At 49.8% G+C, this 15396-nt stretch overlaps 1 protein-coding gene across 19 annotated transcripts in view; it reads left to right on the top strand.

The window, feature by feature from the left end:
• The window catches only part of Cux1 (cut like homeobox 1), a 335152-nt gene that overhangs the window by 128463 nt on the left and 191293 nt on the right, over positions 1-15396 (top strand). For 2 of the 19 annotated variants that reach the window (XM_076560943.1, XM_076560945.1), the window contains exon 1: positions 8636-8849. The exons of the other annotated variants lie outside the window; for them this stretch is intronic. The gene's annotated coding sequence lies outside the window, so the exon portion shown is untranslated. Of the gene's footprint in view, positions 1-8635; positions 8850-15396 lie in introns of those variants that run through there. 19 annotated transcript variants of the gene reach the window in all.

The raw sequence follows: 15396 nt of genomic DNA, 5'->3' as shown, positions 1-15396 counted from the left end.
ATCTTGGTCTGTAGGCCAGGCTGGCCTCGAACTCACAGAGATCCGCCTGCCTCTGCCTCCCGAGTGCTGGGATTAAAGGCGTGCGTCACCACCGCCCGGCAAGAAGAGAGCACTGGATCCCATGGGATTACAGTTATGAACCACTATGTGGGTGCTGGGAATTGAACTCAGGACCTCTGGAAGAGCAGCCAGTGCTCTTCACCACTGAGCCACCTCTCCAGCCTTCCTTAGATTTTACAGTAAGAACGCATTTGTGTAGTCTAGCATGGATGTTCATGCCTGTAACCCCAGCAGTCAGAAAGCTGAGGCAGGATGATGGCCAACCTTGGCTACAGAGTGTGATATGTCTCACAGTCCAAAAACAAACAAACCAAGCAGTGAGCTGGCCATCTTCCAGTACTTCAACCCAGTAATAGTATGGTACCTTTGGCCATTTTTTCCCTGGTGGATTTCTTGCTTTGTCTTGCTGTTTGTTGGTTTCTAAATAATATGGCATTAATTCTTTATATATTTCATATTATGCATATTCCCCGAATCCACCATTTCCCTTGTCACCATAAATATATCCTCCTACCTGGGATTGTCACTGTGGATTATCAGTTTTAATGTGACAAGAGTTTTAAGTATATGATGTGAGGTGCGGGGATCTATTTCCTGCCCCAAATTGATAGCTAATTTTCTCAATACAAGCATTATTTTGTTTGCTATTATTATTTGGCTTGGTTTTTGGGGAATTGGGTGGTCTTGTTTTTGTTGTTTGTTTTTGCTTTTTTCTGAACAGAGTCTTGTGTATTCCATGCTGGACTCAAACTCAGTATGTAGCCAAGGATGACCTTGAAGTCCTGGTCCTCCTGCCTCTACCTTCTGAGCTACAGGTGTGCAGTAGCACTGCAGCCCGACGGAGCAGTCTTTTCAGCATTCTAACTAATGTCAGAGACCTCTGGTAGTGCCCTCACTATAGCACACACATACCTGTGTTCGGTTTCCAGTTCCACGGAAATAAACCCCCCTAAGAAAAGATTCTTTGAGAATTTTCAAAAGGTGAGAAATGTGCACCAAAATATACATATGCAGACTATTGTTTGAAAACTCAGAAAGGATTTTGAAATGGTTTCTTCCCTCAGAGCTGACATTTGAAGACATGATAACCCAAGGGCTTTCAGTTGTAATTGAGTGTTTGTACTGTAGGCCATCCTTTTCTTTCCCTGACAAAGATTTATGTTTCTCAGTTTAAGTAAGTGTGTGTGTGTGTGTGTGTGTGTGTGTGTGTGTGTGTGTGTGTGTGTGTGTGTGTATGTGTGTCTGTCTGTCTGTCTGTCTGTCTGTCTGTCTGTCTGTCTGTCTATACATGAGTGCAAGTACTGACAAAAGCCAGGAGTTAGATTCCCTGAAGCTAAGATTACAGGCAGTTGTGCGCTGCCCTGTGTAGATGCTGGGTGTGCTCTTAACCACTGAGCCATCTCTCCAGCCCCCGTTCCCTGACTTTTTTTTAGCAGCTTTTGAAGTTTCAGCGGATTTAAGATGGTGCCATAGCTGCATACATTGGAAAGCTCTAAATATGTGTTAGTGGGAGGCTGGGGAAACGGCTCTGTGAGGAAAATGGTTGTCGCACAAGCGTGAAGACCAGAGTCCAGTTCCCAGACCCACACTGGATGTGGTAGAAGCACACTTATACTCCCAGGGCCAGCTTAGTGGACATAGAGGGTTCCTTGGGTTCACCGGCCAGCCAGCCTAGCCTAACAGGCAATTTCCAAGCCAAAGAGAGATCCTGTGTCAGAAACAAGCATGGGCAGCAACTGCTGAAGAACCACACACAGGATGCCCTCTGACTCCATGACTGTGTACACCCATGCACCTGCATACATAACAACACACATGTACTTGCCCCCCCCACACACACACACTCATGAAGTTCTAGGTCATCCTCAGCTACATAGTGAGTTTGAGACCCTTTTTTGTTAGTTGAGACCCTGTTTCAGAAAATCTAAATACAAGAAACAAAGACACGCACACGCACACACGCACACACACCTCCCTTCCTTTCTCTGTAGGGGCTAATGACGATGTTAAATTGAAATCTGACCTGTTTAACTTCATCACACATAGGGCAGCCAGGGTGAGTGTAGAAGTCATAAAGAGCCAACTGATAAGGTCCTAGTCAGCTCCTTGTCACTGTCTCCTCCTCCCTTGGACTTGTTTTCTTCCTGATCCTTGTCATCCTATCCCTTCCTGGAGGGTCTCACACGCCCCTTCCCAGCCCTCACTGTTGGAGCACCTGAGAGTCTTGGTGTCCTGGCATCTAGGGGTCCCCGTTCTTTAGTGTCTCCAATCCAACTTTCTCCTCTCCATTTTATATTTACTTACTTAACTTTTTAGAACAAGGTCTCGTGAATACCTCCAACTTGCTCTGTAGCTGTGGCTGGCCTTCCCTTTTCCTGTCTCCATCTCCCGAATTCTGGGATTACAGGTGTTTGCCATCACATTCAGCGCCTGCTAGTTTCAAACACCACCCACATGTTTGCTGCTGTTAGCCTCAGTGTTCTCCTGCCTACTCTAGTCAACATCTGGATGTGAAGAGACACCTCAAACTTCACAGGACTTAAAAAAAGAAATACGATCTCTCTACCACTTTCCCTGCCACTAGCCTGGTCCTCCAAGAAATGAAGTCACTACCCACAAGCCACTCAGGGTAAGGGTCTTGTTCAGCCTGGTGTCTTCCCAGTAGCCTTCTAGTATTATGTGCCACCTCCCGACTACATGGTTGTCATTGTCGTAATCCATGCCACTCATGTCCTTCCTCATCCTACAGCACAGTATAACTTTTAATAGTGAAATTCAGATCTTACAGTGTCCTCCCTGTACCTCCTAATGCATTCTTGTCCCAGGCTCCATGCCACCACTATATACTGAATTTCAGAGCCCTAGCCCTAAGGCCATTCCCTGAACTTGCCAGCTTACAATCTCACTAGGGACTTCTAGGCAAATACTCTCTCAGTGATCCATGCCCCAGCACCTCACTGGGGGATTCTAGGCAGGTGCTCTACCACTGAGTCACACCCCAGCCCCTCACTGGGGGATTCTAGGTAAGTGCTCTACCATTGAGCCACACCCCAGCCCCTCACTGGGGGATTCTAGGCAGGGGCTCTACCATTGAGCCACACCCCAGCCCCTCACTGGAGGATTCTAGGCAGGGGCTCTACCACTGAGACACACCCCAGCCCCTCACTGGGGGATTCTAGGTAAGTGCTCTACCATTGAGCCACACCCCAGCCCCTCACTGGGGGATTCTAGGTAAGTGCTCTACCATTGAGCCACACCCCAGCCCCTCACTGGGGGATTCTAGGCAGGGGCTCTACCATTGAGCCACACCCCAGCCCCTCACTGGAGGATTCTAGGCAGGGGCTCTGCCACTGAGCCACACCCCAGCCCCTCACTGGGGGATTCTAGGCGGGTGCTCTACCACTGAGCCATGCCCCCAGCCCAGAATTGTTCTTCTGTAAATAACTATTCATGGGGTGACCATGTCCTAGAAATTAAGCTTTAAAAAAGAAAGGGAAGAAAGGGAATTTTGAAGTAAAGATTCTATAATAAATATCCAGGATAATGAACCTATAAAGAGAAAAGGTCCACTTTGGCTTACAGGTTCAAAGTTCTCAGAGCTTGCTTTGTGCCTGTAGTAGTACAATGAAACATGTTGGAGAGTCTTGTGGTGGAACAAAGCTGGCCACCTCATGACCAGGAATCGAGAGAGAAACAGGGCTCAGCATCCTATCATCCTCTTCAAGGCCTTCACACCCCCTCCCCATGACCTAAAGCCATCCCAGCTGTCCATCGCACAGTTCTCACCACTGCCCGGGAGCACTAAGCTGGGGACCAAGCCTTTAAAACGTGTGCCTTTGAAGACATTGAAGATCCAGTCATAGCAAGTAATTGCACAGTGGCCCAGGCCTGTAATTCTAGCACCCAGGAGGCAGAAGCAGGAGGATTACACCATGTTCAAAGCCAGCCAGGGCTACAGAGTAAGACCCAGTCTCAAAACAAAACATAGCAAGACTCTTAGCCCAGCTGCACTGCCCACCTCCCAGGCTTCCTGGTCAAGTCCTTTTCCTCTGTGCCTCCCACTCTTTAGTGGCCTGGTGCTGCTGATTCTGCTTATTGCAACAGTTCTGTGCCAACCATGGCCACCAGATTGTTTGGTACCAACTAGTGGCCTTCTTGAATTCCTTGTCAGCTAACACTCTGTGTACTTTACGTGGATGAGACCTGCTTCCTAGTCTGTTAAATGGACCCGCCCATCTGGTTATTATGTGATGGTACATTTAAAAGCCCCAGTTTGGGTCTTGGCCTGGTTCACAAAGGGTGCCGTAAATACTCCAAGGTTCTCGACTTTGCATACACTCATGTTGCTGGGGCAATGGCTGAGGGGGTAAAGTGCTTGCTACCAAAGCATGAGGACCTGGGTTCTGACTCTGGCACCCATGTAAAAGCACCAAATGGTCAGCCCTGAAAACATGTGCATGCAAGTAACATTATACAGACTGATCACGTTCTGTTTACACATGCAGTAGTGTATGCTTGCGAGGCGGTAATTAAAAAGAGGCCCTGGATTTGAATGAGAGCAAGAAGTGGGGTACGTGGGGGTGCTAGAGGGGAAGAGAAGGGGCAATAATGTAATTATTGTCCAAAATTTATAATAACAAAAGATGAAAATAATCTAGAGGGCAACTTGAAAAAAAATCAAAAGCTGAGCATTGCTGCATGTACCTATAACCAGTGCTGGGGAGGTGGACAGGAGGATCCTTGAGGTTTGCTGGCCAGATAGTCTGCCTGATCGGAGCTCCAAGTTCAGTTATTTTGTGTCCAGAAATAAGGTGGGCCGTAACTAAGGAAGATGGTTCATGTTGACCTCTGTCCAACACACGCACATGCCACTGCCTCCAAGAACCTGCTTTGAGTTTCTTATCCTGCTGTTTTTACATAAGAGCTTAAGAAATGCTCTTCCCTGACGACATCCCTTATGACACAGGCCCAGACGAGCAATGGGGAGGTGGTTTGAGCCTGGGAAAGCTAGAAGTCAGTTGAAAAGGCTGCAGCTAGTGGTTGGTGCCTGCCAAGGCTGCTCATAAAACCAGTGTGTTCTAGGGACAAAATGAACCCTAGAGAAAATAAAAACATACAAGTTGAAATCTATTTGAATATGAGGACACTGCACATAGCCTCCCAATGTATCCAGATCGCATCCATCTTAATTTTATTATATATTAAAGTTTCGAACTTTTCAAATAACGCCATTTTCGTTGTTTTAGAGCGTCTGAGAATTATAGAGCTATTTGGCATGGCTGTCAGGCAAGGATTCCTGCCATTTATTGGGGCCCTGGTTTTATTTAATAGCCAGATGAATGGAACAGTTAATAAAAGAAATATTGCTTTATTCCCTGACATTTATGTCCTTGGTTTCCAATAAAGAATTGAAATTATGAATAGTTGATGGTTTAAATTGATGTTTTATGTTGAACGCTAGCTATAATTTGCCCTCTGAGGATTGTAATACCACGAAACAGATGGTTTTTCACAGTAACAAATTGCTATGTGTATACAGTCTATAGCCATGGCTTTCAGATACATTCACCTTCAGCCCTACGCTGACCTGCTTCTGCAGGACGGTGAGACACACAGCTCCTCCAGGAAAGAGTCCTGCCCGGGGGGATGCAGCCAGACTCTAGGGGTCCTACCAAGATTAAGCTTAAGGTCAGAAGTGGAGGCAGGGTGTGTGTTTGTCAGCCTTTGCCTAAATACAGCCTGTATCTGGTAGGGGACCTGTCAGGAGCCACATTCTGTTCAAGGTCATGGGAGCAGGTATGAGATGGGGCTCAATGATTCCACCCACCCACCCTGAGACTCTGCATCCTTTCAGGGTAGGCAGAAGAACACAGGGGTGCGTTAATATACTTTGTGGGTGAACTGTAGTGGGCAGCTTGTGAACCCTGGAGCCAAGTGACTGGGAAAGCAGCCTTTGGGTAGTTCTCTGAACACCCTTGCCTCAGTTTCTGGGCCCATAAATGTGGGTAACCGAAACTTCCTCCTTGTTATGACAAACAGATGAGACAGTCCCCAGCAGATAATTTGGAGCTTGGTACTGGGCCAGGTAGTGTTTAGAAGGAGTAACTGAAACTGTAGGGTGTGTGTGTGTGTGTGTGTGTGTGTGTGTGTGTCTGTGTGTGTGTGTGTGTGTCTGTGTGTGTGTGTGTGTATGGCTCCTTTGGTGAGCACGTGCGGAGCCGGCATCAAGCACTGGGGTTTAACCCAGCACTGCATAAACCAATCAGATGTGAGGCCAGCACTCAGGAGCCGGATGCAGGAGGACCAGGAGTTCTAGATCATCTGACATAGCAAGTTTGAAGTTAGCTAGGATACATAAGATACTAGAGAGGAGAGGGGAGAGGGGGTTTATCTAAGAGTTTGTTCTTGAAACACTTAGCCAGGGAGACTAAATAAGAACACTGTCAAAGTAAGTGCTGGGCTAGTTAGTAAAATAAAAAAGCTGTCCATTGCATGACTCACCTAAAAGAGCAAGCAGCAGTTCCTCTCCCGGACTGAATCCTTTCCCTGACTCCTAAGAAGGTGAGGGGCAAGGCCTTGTCCGGGCCTGCCGGAGCCGTCCTTAGCAAAGCCCCACCCTCACTGCGCTCAGTGGCTTCTGTAGGGACCTGAGGATGAGCTGTGGCCCAGCCTCCCTTGCAGGGCCAAGGAACATGGCTTTTGCCTCTAGCACAGAGCCCAGTTGGTGCCGATTGGAGCTGAAGAAGCTGCCTAGAGCGTCACCAAGGTGACATAAGAGCGGACCCTAACTCTGGGCTCTACTCGATCAGAGACTTCCCGGAGCCTTTCCCTTTGGTGACGGAGGCTGCTGAACTAGCGTGTGCTCTCTGATCCCCGCACAGCCGTCAGTCTCTAGCTCTTTCCGGGAGCCGCAGCAGCATGGCACCAGCCTGTGCTGTGGTTCGCTGGCCTCCACACACTAACAAGTCCAAGTCTGGGCTCCCCATGCACCATCTTTTCTGGGCCTCTACCACTGCAGTGCAGAACTCTGGCTCTCTCCTAGTCGAGTAACATGCCTGTATGGGATGCAGAGGCCAGTGGTGACGATGGGGACAGGCACATCCAAACTTTACCCGGCGGTGAATGTGTGGCTCGTGAGTAGAGGGTCTGTTGAGTAGCTGACAGCAGGCTGAAAAAGGCTCTTTTGACCTAACTGTGTGGAGGGATGCTTGTTTACTAGTCAATAGAGTGTAGACATTTTGTGAACACTTTTTTATTGCCCATAGCGACAATCAGGTTCTTCCGTGGACAGTATAGGCTGGAATAATCCAAGAACAGGCTTGTTTGAAGTCTGTTGCAGATTAGAATCAGGTTTCAAAGGTAATTATAAACAAATTCAGGATGAGGATATAGCTCCACTGGTAGAGCAATTGCCTAACATTGCCACAAAGCCCTGGGTTCCATCTCCAACACCACATAAACCATGCAAGTGGTACACGCTTCTAGTCCCAGCATTTGGGAGGTGAAAGCAGAAAGATTCGTAGTTCAAGGTCATCCTCAGCCACATAGTTAATTTGAGGCCTGAACTACATGAGACTCTGTCAAGAGAGATGGAGATGAGAAAGAATTAGAGACTATTGGGGGCCTTTGTCCTGACTGCCTTAGACTTAAATGGATCAAGAGTCCAGGAGTCCTGCTTTCCTTCCTGTGGTTAGTGAGGACCACTTGGCTGCATCCTCCAGTAATTACCCTGCATCCCTGAACCCTTTGCACCTGCCAGTGCTAACAGTGGAGACAGAGGTCAAATGCTCAGGGGCCTGAGTAAGGTGGCAGTTTTACATGGTGGAACCGTCCTGTGTGAGGGCTCTGCAGTCCTCTCCTCCAACAGGCGTTTTTAAACCCTGTGCTGTGTAACCTCTGCTGAGACGTGAGCATGGCACTGTGCATGCAAGTGGCTTGTCAGACACCAAGGGCAGCCCAGGTAGCACTGATCCCTGCCCCACCCCGGGACAGAGGGGAGCCTTCCTCCATCATCATGACACCATACAGGAAGGAACGGAGGAGGAAGGACTGACTTGTGTATGTTTGTCATCCTAGGCCTTGTACAGGGAGATGAGAGGCAGGCACAGGAGAGTCACCAGGAGCTCCAGGGAGGCTGGCCAGCCTGGGTGTGCAGCAGTGAACAAGAAAGACTCCGCCTCGCCGGGTGGTGGCGGTGGCACACACCTTTAATCCCAGCACTCAGGAGGCAGAGCCAGGCGGATCTCTGTGAGTTCCAGGCCAGCCTGGTCTACAGAGCGAGATCCAGGACAGACACCAAAACTACACACACACACAAACTCTGTCTCTAAAAACCAAAAAAGAAAGAAAGACCCATCTCAAAGGAGGTAGAAGGTGAGGGCTGACATCTAAGGTTGTCTTCCCACCCCTACATGCATGCTATGGCATGTCATACTTGCGCTTACACATACATGTACATGCATGTGTGTGCACACACAAATTACATAATAACAATGACAAAAAAGACATTTATGGGTTCTTCCTACCCACTTGCATTGTTGAAGTGTTCTAGAATATCAACTAGAATGTTGTGCCTAGGAAAGCCAGGCCCAGAGCAGGCACTGAGGCCTCAAAGAATTTCAGCAAGTCTCTGGTTGACCAAGTTTTGCTAGAATTCAGAGCTTCATAGAACATCAATTACATTTTTAAGCCAGTATTTTTGTTTATTTTAAAAATACTACTTGACTCATCTGGAGTCTGTCACGTGGGCTAAGTGACTTCTCTTTTGAGATTTGTAGTACGTGTGGCAGGTAAGTGTGGCTATGGTTAGTCATAGAGGGCTGGCAAGGGATGAGGCCCGGGTGTCAGGGCCCCTGGCCAGAGCCCTTGCACGAGCTGCTTGAAGCTCAGGTGAAAACGAGGGAGGTAATGGCTGAGCCAGCCCCAGCGTCCCGGCCCACTGAATTACACACCTGTTCTGTGTGTCACCTGAGGACACGCTTCTGCCACAAAGACTGCAAAGAGTTTCAAAGCACAACCTGGATTCTGACCGTGTGTGTCTGTGTGTGTGTCTGTGTGTGTCCGTGTGTGTCTGTGTGTGTCCGTCCGTGTCCATATCTTTCTCTCTCGCTTCCTTTTCTCTAGTACACGTATGTATTTATTTATGGGGAGGGAGCATGCATGCCCAGGCAAGCGTTGGGAGGTTAAAGGACCACTGGGGGAATTGGTTCTCTCCTTCCACCACGTGGTTTCTAAGGATTAAACTCGGGTTGTCAGGCTTGGCAGCAAGTACCTTTACCTGGTCAGCCATCTTGCTAGCCCTCCACCTTCTTTCTGAGACAGGGTCCCCCTGAAACTGGAGCACACTGATTCAGATAGACTGGCTGTCCAGCAAGCCCCAGGGTCCTCCTGTCCCATTCCCCTGTGCTGTGATAACAGACAGGGGCCACCACACCCAGCTTCTGTGAGGGCTTTCCTTAGCTTCTCCTGCTTGTGCATTGAACCATCTCGCCAGCCTTAAACTGACGTTCATTTGGTTTTGATGAGCGTTTAAGAGGCTCCGATGCACACCCGATTGAGTCCACAGTGTGCTCCGACTGCAGGTGCCTGCTGAAGGCTAGCTGAGTTCCAGGGCCTGTGACCATCCTGGTTGAGCATTCGGTGCCCAGAAGAAGAGCCTGTTTGTTAGATGTAGGAAATACTGGTTTCTTTCTTGGCCGTATGGTCCAGAGGGACCAATGACTTAGACCTCAGTGATATAGTGCTAAACCCAGATACCAGTGATCAAAACCAGATTTGTCCAGCTCTTTCTGGAAGACAGTATACCAAACTGTTACTGTGGGTTAAACTTCTTGGGATTTAGGGCCCCCCTCCCTTTTTTTTTTTTTTTTTTTAATTTGAGGGACTTTTTGGTTCATGGTAATTAAAAAACATCTTGTGTGTATATATGTACATGTGCATTCATATGTACATATGTGGCATAGCACATGTGTGAAGGTCAGAGAATAACCTCAGGTGCCAATCCTTTCCTTTCGACTTAGTTCTTTTGAGACAAGTTCCCTTCTGTTGCTCTGAGTGGCCTCCGTGCTCCTCAGACTCTGTGTCCTGGCCTTCCCTGGCCAGTGCTGCTGCTGCTGCAGGTGCGCGTGCTACGCGCGGGGTCTGGGTCCAGACTCAGTTGCCGGGCTTGCTCAGCGTGGCATTCCGCACTGAGCGGTCCTGCCCGCCCGCCTGCCCCGTCCGTGGTAGTTCTGTACTGTTGGAGAACAGTGGACACGAGCGAAGTCAGTGTCTGCGGCTGCTTTCTCCTCACATTCAGCCCAGTAGACCAGACGTGCTGGGGAAGAAGAAATCCTGAAAGTGCCAGAAAGTAAGGCATGAATGTCCAGAGTGCAGCTGTTCCATTGAATCCGTGTGACAGAGAAGTGTGACAGCACTGATTAGGTCATCTAGAGACACTCGGAAATCACGTATGAACATTGTGTCATTTCATACTAGACTTGAGCAGTGTTAGACTTGAGCATCCTTTAGGGTACCTATGGCATGGTGCTACCCAAATACCAAGAGATAACTGGAGGGGTTAATGTGGGGGGGAGGGGTTGTGGGCATGTGCACGGACAACCTTAGCTATCACATTCCTCAAATGCTCTTTGTTTTTAGAGACACGGTCAGACACTGGCCTGGAACTCACTGCTTAGCTATGCTGGTTGGCCAGTGAGCCCCAAGGTTCCTCCTGTGTCTACCTCCCTAATGTTGCTATTATAAGCACGTGCTACTACACCCTGCTTATTTATCTGAGTCTTGGGGATCAAACTTGGGTCAGCATGCTTCCACAACAAGCACTTACCACTGACCTATTGTACCAACCCAACTCTCTTCAGATTCAGGGAGCTTTGACTGTCCCAAGGAGTACCTTGGCTACCGCCAGCTCTGGAGTAAGCAGCTGAGTGGTCTAGGAAAGAGGTTTCACCTTTTGGCCTCAGCTTTGCCTTTATTAAAAGAAAGCCTTGTTCCTTCATTTTGTTTTTGGTGATGGGTCCCAAGAATGCAATTGTAAGCAGGCAGTGAAGCTGGCCAGTGGAGAGAGCAGGGCTCATTATTTTGGGGTGGCCTGAGCTCCCAAGGGGAGTGTTTGCCTCTGCAGTCCTCGTAGGTCAGGAACTAATGCCCGGGGTGCAGCTGCTGTGTCTCCTTCTGAAGAGCCTTGCAGACCAGCGAGCATTCTCCCTCCCCGGCTGTGGGGCCCGCACTAGCTTCATTGCCTCTCTGAGCAGCAGTTTGCACAGCACTGTCTATGTTCTCCGGACTCTCTCGCCCACTGCCCTGCTCCTTCACACCTGGCCTCCGCCTCCATTCCCTCACCGTGTCTGGCAGTGCGGTCAGTCACCCTCAAGCTCACCTTGAATCACTTGCTTCATGCAGAAATACTGTCCTTCCTGGGCATCTGTTGTCCCCGCCAGCTTCCCCATCATTACAGTGCTCCTGTGAGTGCAGCCCTGAGCCTTTCCTCCTCCTTCTCCCCCCCCCCCATTGTTTTCTTGGCCAGCTTGGCACACACCTTCTGGTAACCAGGACAAGCCAGTTTCTCCGCCAGGCACCTGTATTCGGACTGGGCTGAAGGCTTGGGCTCCCTCTGTTGCCGCCTTCAGGGACCTGCCTGATACCTCTCTTCCAAGTGACTTTTTGTTTAAAGGCCTTGGTTTCATTTTGAGAGGGCCTTGGAGAACTTGGAGTCAGACTGTGGATGGTTATGGGAATTGTTAGGGTCGGCGGTCTGGCTCTCCCTCCCCCAGCTCTGCTCAGTTCACCTTGCTTGCTTGGGCCACTCAACCTTGCAGCGCCCTCCCTCTGTTTCCTTATGGCTTCCTTCTTCCTGCCGCATGAATCCATACAAAGTTCTTTACATAAAGCTGGGGGCCTGTTAAAAAGCACACATGATCTATACCCCAAGAAGGGGACTGGGGAGACCATACAAAGTTCAGGGTATCTTTCCCAGCACGAGACACACTCCCAGGTCATGGCTTTGCCAGGATTTCTTGGAAAGCACCTGTCACCCTTGTCCTTCCTTTCCACCCCTGGGATTTGTAGGGTTTCTGGAAGGAGGAAAAGGGAGGCATCGGCCTCAGGTAGTTGAGTCCACCACTGGCACAAAAGATGGGTTCTTTGGAACCAGGACAGTAACCTCAGCCTCCCATGCTCCACCAAGTGTGGACTGGGCCCAAGGCTGGCTTCCCAGGGCACACGAGGGGCCTGTCAGGAAGCCATTTCCTCCTGCTGACTGCTAGGGTCCGGCCTTCTTCTCCCCTCTCCAAAGTGCAGACTTGTGTCAAGGACATGAGAGAGGAGCTGCTGACCTCCCAGGTTCACGGCTGGCCTTTGAAGTATGTTTCCTCTGGGGCTCCAGGCCTCACTGCTGAGGATGCCCGGAAAAGGTCTGTAAGCCTCCACCGGCCACGAATCCGGCCTCACCCTGCGTCCCTGGACAGAGCATCTGCTGGCCTTCCTCCAGCACACAAGGCCAGGCACTCTGGTGGTGGAGGCTCTAGAAAAGGCGGCCTCCAGAGTCTGCTCATCACCCCGCCTGTGCTTCCTCCTGCACGAGAGCGTCTGTTTTCACTTCTGCTAGGCTCCTTTCAACGTAGAGACTGCCTGAACCCTCAATTCCCTGGCAAGCATGCCTCCTGCGTTTACTTCAGCCACATCTGGGAAGCAGAATTGTCCCTGCTCCAGACAGAGCACCCTACTGGCTGGGGTGGGAACAGGGTTTCTGCTGTGCTGAAGCTGGTGACAAATGGACAGAGTGTGACCTGGTGATCCGCAGCAGGGCCACCTGTGGTCCGGTTGCCGCTGAGACTAAACTTTCCCCAGGTGACCCCCACAGCACGTGAGGAGTGGCAGGCAGCCTGCTTCAGGATTGCTAACGACTGTGTGGGACTGGTCTGCTTTGGAGTTCTCAGGCTCTACAAGAAAATGAAGCCCTTTGTGCCCACTCGGGGCCTGCTTGCTGGGTGTGTGAGTGGTGGACGCACGCACGCGTGCACGTGTGCGTGCCAGTGCATGTGTGTCGTGGAGCGTTCCTATTTTGAGCTGTTTGGGAAAGCAGCTGCCCTGAATTGAGGCGCGTGTGTCTTCAGCTTGTTTCCCGATGTTAGCACTAAAATAGAAACCGGCCTCTGTCGGCAGTGGCTCTCCCGGGCAGCTTGTCAGCAAAAGCACTTCCAAGTGTTTCCCCAGTCGGTGCCTTTGACGGAGAGTGCCTTCTTTCTTCTTTAATTCATTCTGTTTCCTGGGCCGGTGATGGAACCCAGGGTCTTGTGCATGCTAGGCAAGTGCTCTGTAGCCCAGCCACGCCCCCAGCATTTGGTCACTCTGTAGCCCAAGATAGCATTGAACTAGCAGTCTCCTGGGTGCTAGGGTTATACGTATATGTCCCACTTGACTAGGAATAATTTGCTCATGCCTCGACTCACCATGCCTTAACCACCATCACAGGTAGCTTCAAGTCTTCTGAACATGATTAGGCTACCCACCCACAGTCTAGACCTGGAAGTTGGCAGTGACCTTCAACTTGGCCCTTGCCTGAGCTTTAGCTAACCGCTAAGCTGTCTGGCCTTCCTCTCCAGCTTGAACACAACCATGTTTAATGTTTGTGTTCTTTGCCTTTTAACTGAGTCTCTCTTGTTTAGTTAGCTATGAGTGAGGGGCAAGGGTGGGAGTGGAAATGATCCCTCTCCACCCTTTAGATCACTCAATAAACACTTCCATCAAGTGAGTCCTAAAAGTCCTAGGAATATCACCCTTGGGGTGGCCCGACCTCACTGGGGTTCTCTGTCCTGTAAAGCAGTTGTCTTGGGTGATGAACAACTCTATGCTAGGTGCTCTGGAATTCCAAGAGAAAGTTCCTTCTGCCTGAAGGGGGGATTGGCTTCAGCCCAGGATTCTGTGTCCCTGCCTTGCATGGGCTCCTGAAATCGCCTTGCTGTGCCGTCTGTGTCTTGTCCTCCCTGCAGAACTCCCCCTTCAAGGTCCAGGACCAGGCAGGTGTGGGAGCACTCCTGTAATCCCAGCACACAGAGGCTAAGGCAGGAGGACTCTTGAGTCTGACGCCAGCCTGTCTATATGACAAAAAAATAGAAGAACGGGGGCGTGAGGGTTAATTAACTCCTTGGCTGTATGCATGCGAGGCACACAGCAGATACGCACAAGTGCATCCCTGAAACTCACTGCAGCTTTACTCAAAGCAGCAAGACTCACCCTGGCCCAAGTTGCTTCCCTGCTAATTAACCACTTGCACTGAAATGGTAGTGAGACTTGAAAGCCATGATTCTAGCTCTGGTTTTGTCATTGGATAATGTGCTTGTAATCACAGCTTGGAGGAGGAGGAGGAGGAGGAGGAGGAGGAGGAGGAGGAGGAGGAGGAGGAGGAGGAGGAGGAGGAGGAGGAAGAGGCGGCTGGTGAATTTCTGGGGCTCACTGGCCAGTTAACACAGCTGAATTGGAAAATTCCAAGCCAATGAGACACTGCCTCAAAAAATAATGTATATAGCACTTACAAACATCACCTTGTGGATCTCTGGCTTCCACACACATGTGCACACATGCACATAAACGTGTACACAGATGCACATACACACACAGAGAAAAGCAAGAAAGCTATTTGGTTGGGATGGTTTTTCCATACAGACTGGAGTGCAGATTTCCTGGGCTCATTTTCAGCCTGAGTTCCTCTTCCTCCACCATGCAGACGGGTTTAGTGAGGTAGAGCTGGAACTGGCCTAACCAAGGTGCCCCTGACCTGTTGACGAGACAGGGTCACGGGGCACAGAGCAGAACGCCCAGTCAATCTTGGCAGTTGGGCAGATTTCTGCCCTGCCGCCCCATGTGCTATATGTCTTGGACTGAGATAGGATGTCAAGTTGCAACGTTTATGAGAAGAGAGAGTAGATGTTGGTGATAAACAGGCTCATAAACGAGCAGGAATAAATTTTTATTCCAGAAGCATTCTGAGCTTTCCCAGACACATTCCTGTTCCAGGTCTCATTGGATGTTCACAACAGCCTCTCAGTCTGGGAAGTCTGGGGTGGGACTCACTGGGGTTGAGGCTTATACCTTTTCAGTTCACTCAAGATCATGGTGGGCTTCCGACACCCACAGGACACACTCGTGCCTGCATTCCAAAACCTGGTTCATTCCACACGGCTAAGGCAAATCCTTCTCACAAGTTTACCTTCTCACAAGTGGGAGAGGGTGGGACAAGCAGAAAGGATAGGTCAGAGGTCCACACTTCTCTGTGTGATTGATGCTAGTGATTGAACCTGACACACTCACTGAGGACTCTGGGTAAGTGTTCAACGCTAA

This window comes from Peromyscus maniculatus, chromosome 23, assembly GCF_049852395.1.
Source record: "Peromyscus maniculatus bairdii isolate BWxNUB_F1_BW_parent chromosome 23, HU_Pman_BW_mat_3.1, whole genome shotgun sequence".
Taxonomy (NCBI): Eukaryota; Metazoa; Chordata; class Mammalia; order Rodentia; family Cricetidae; genus Peromyscus; species Peromyscus maniculatus.
The sequence above is the reverse complement of the archived record's forward strand: the minus strand, read 5'-3'. Positions and strand labels throughout refer to the sequence as shown.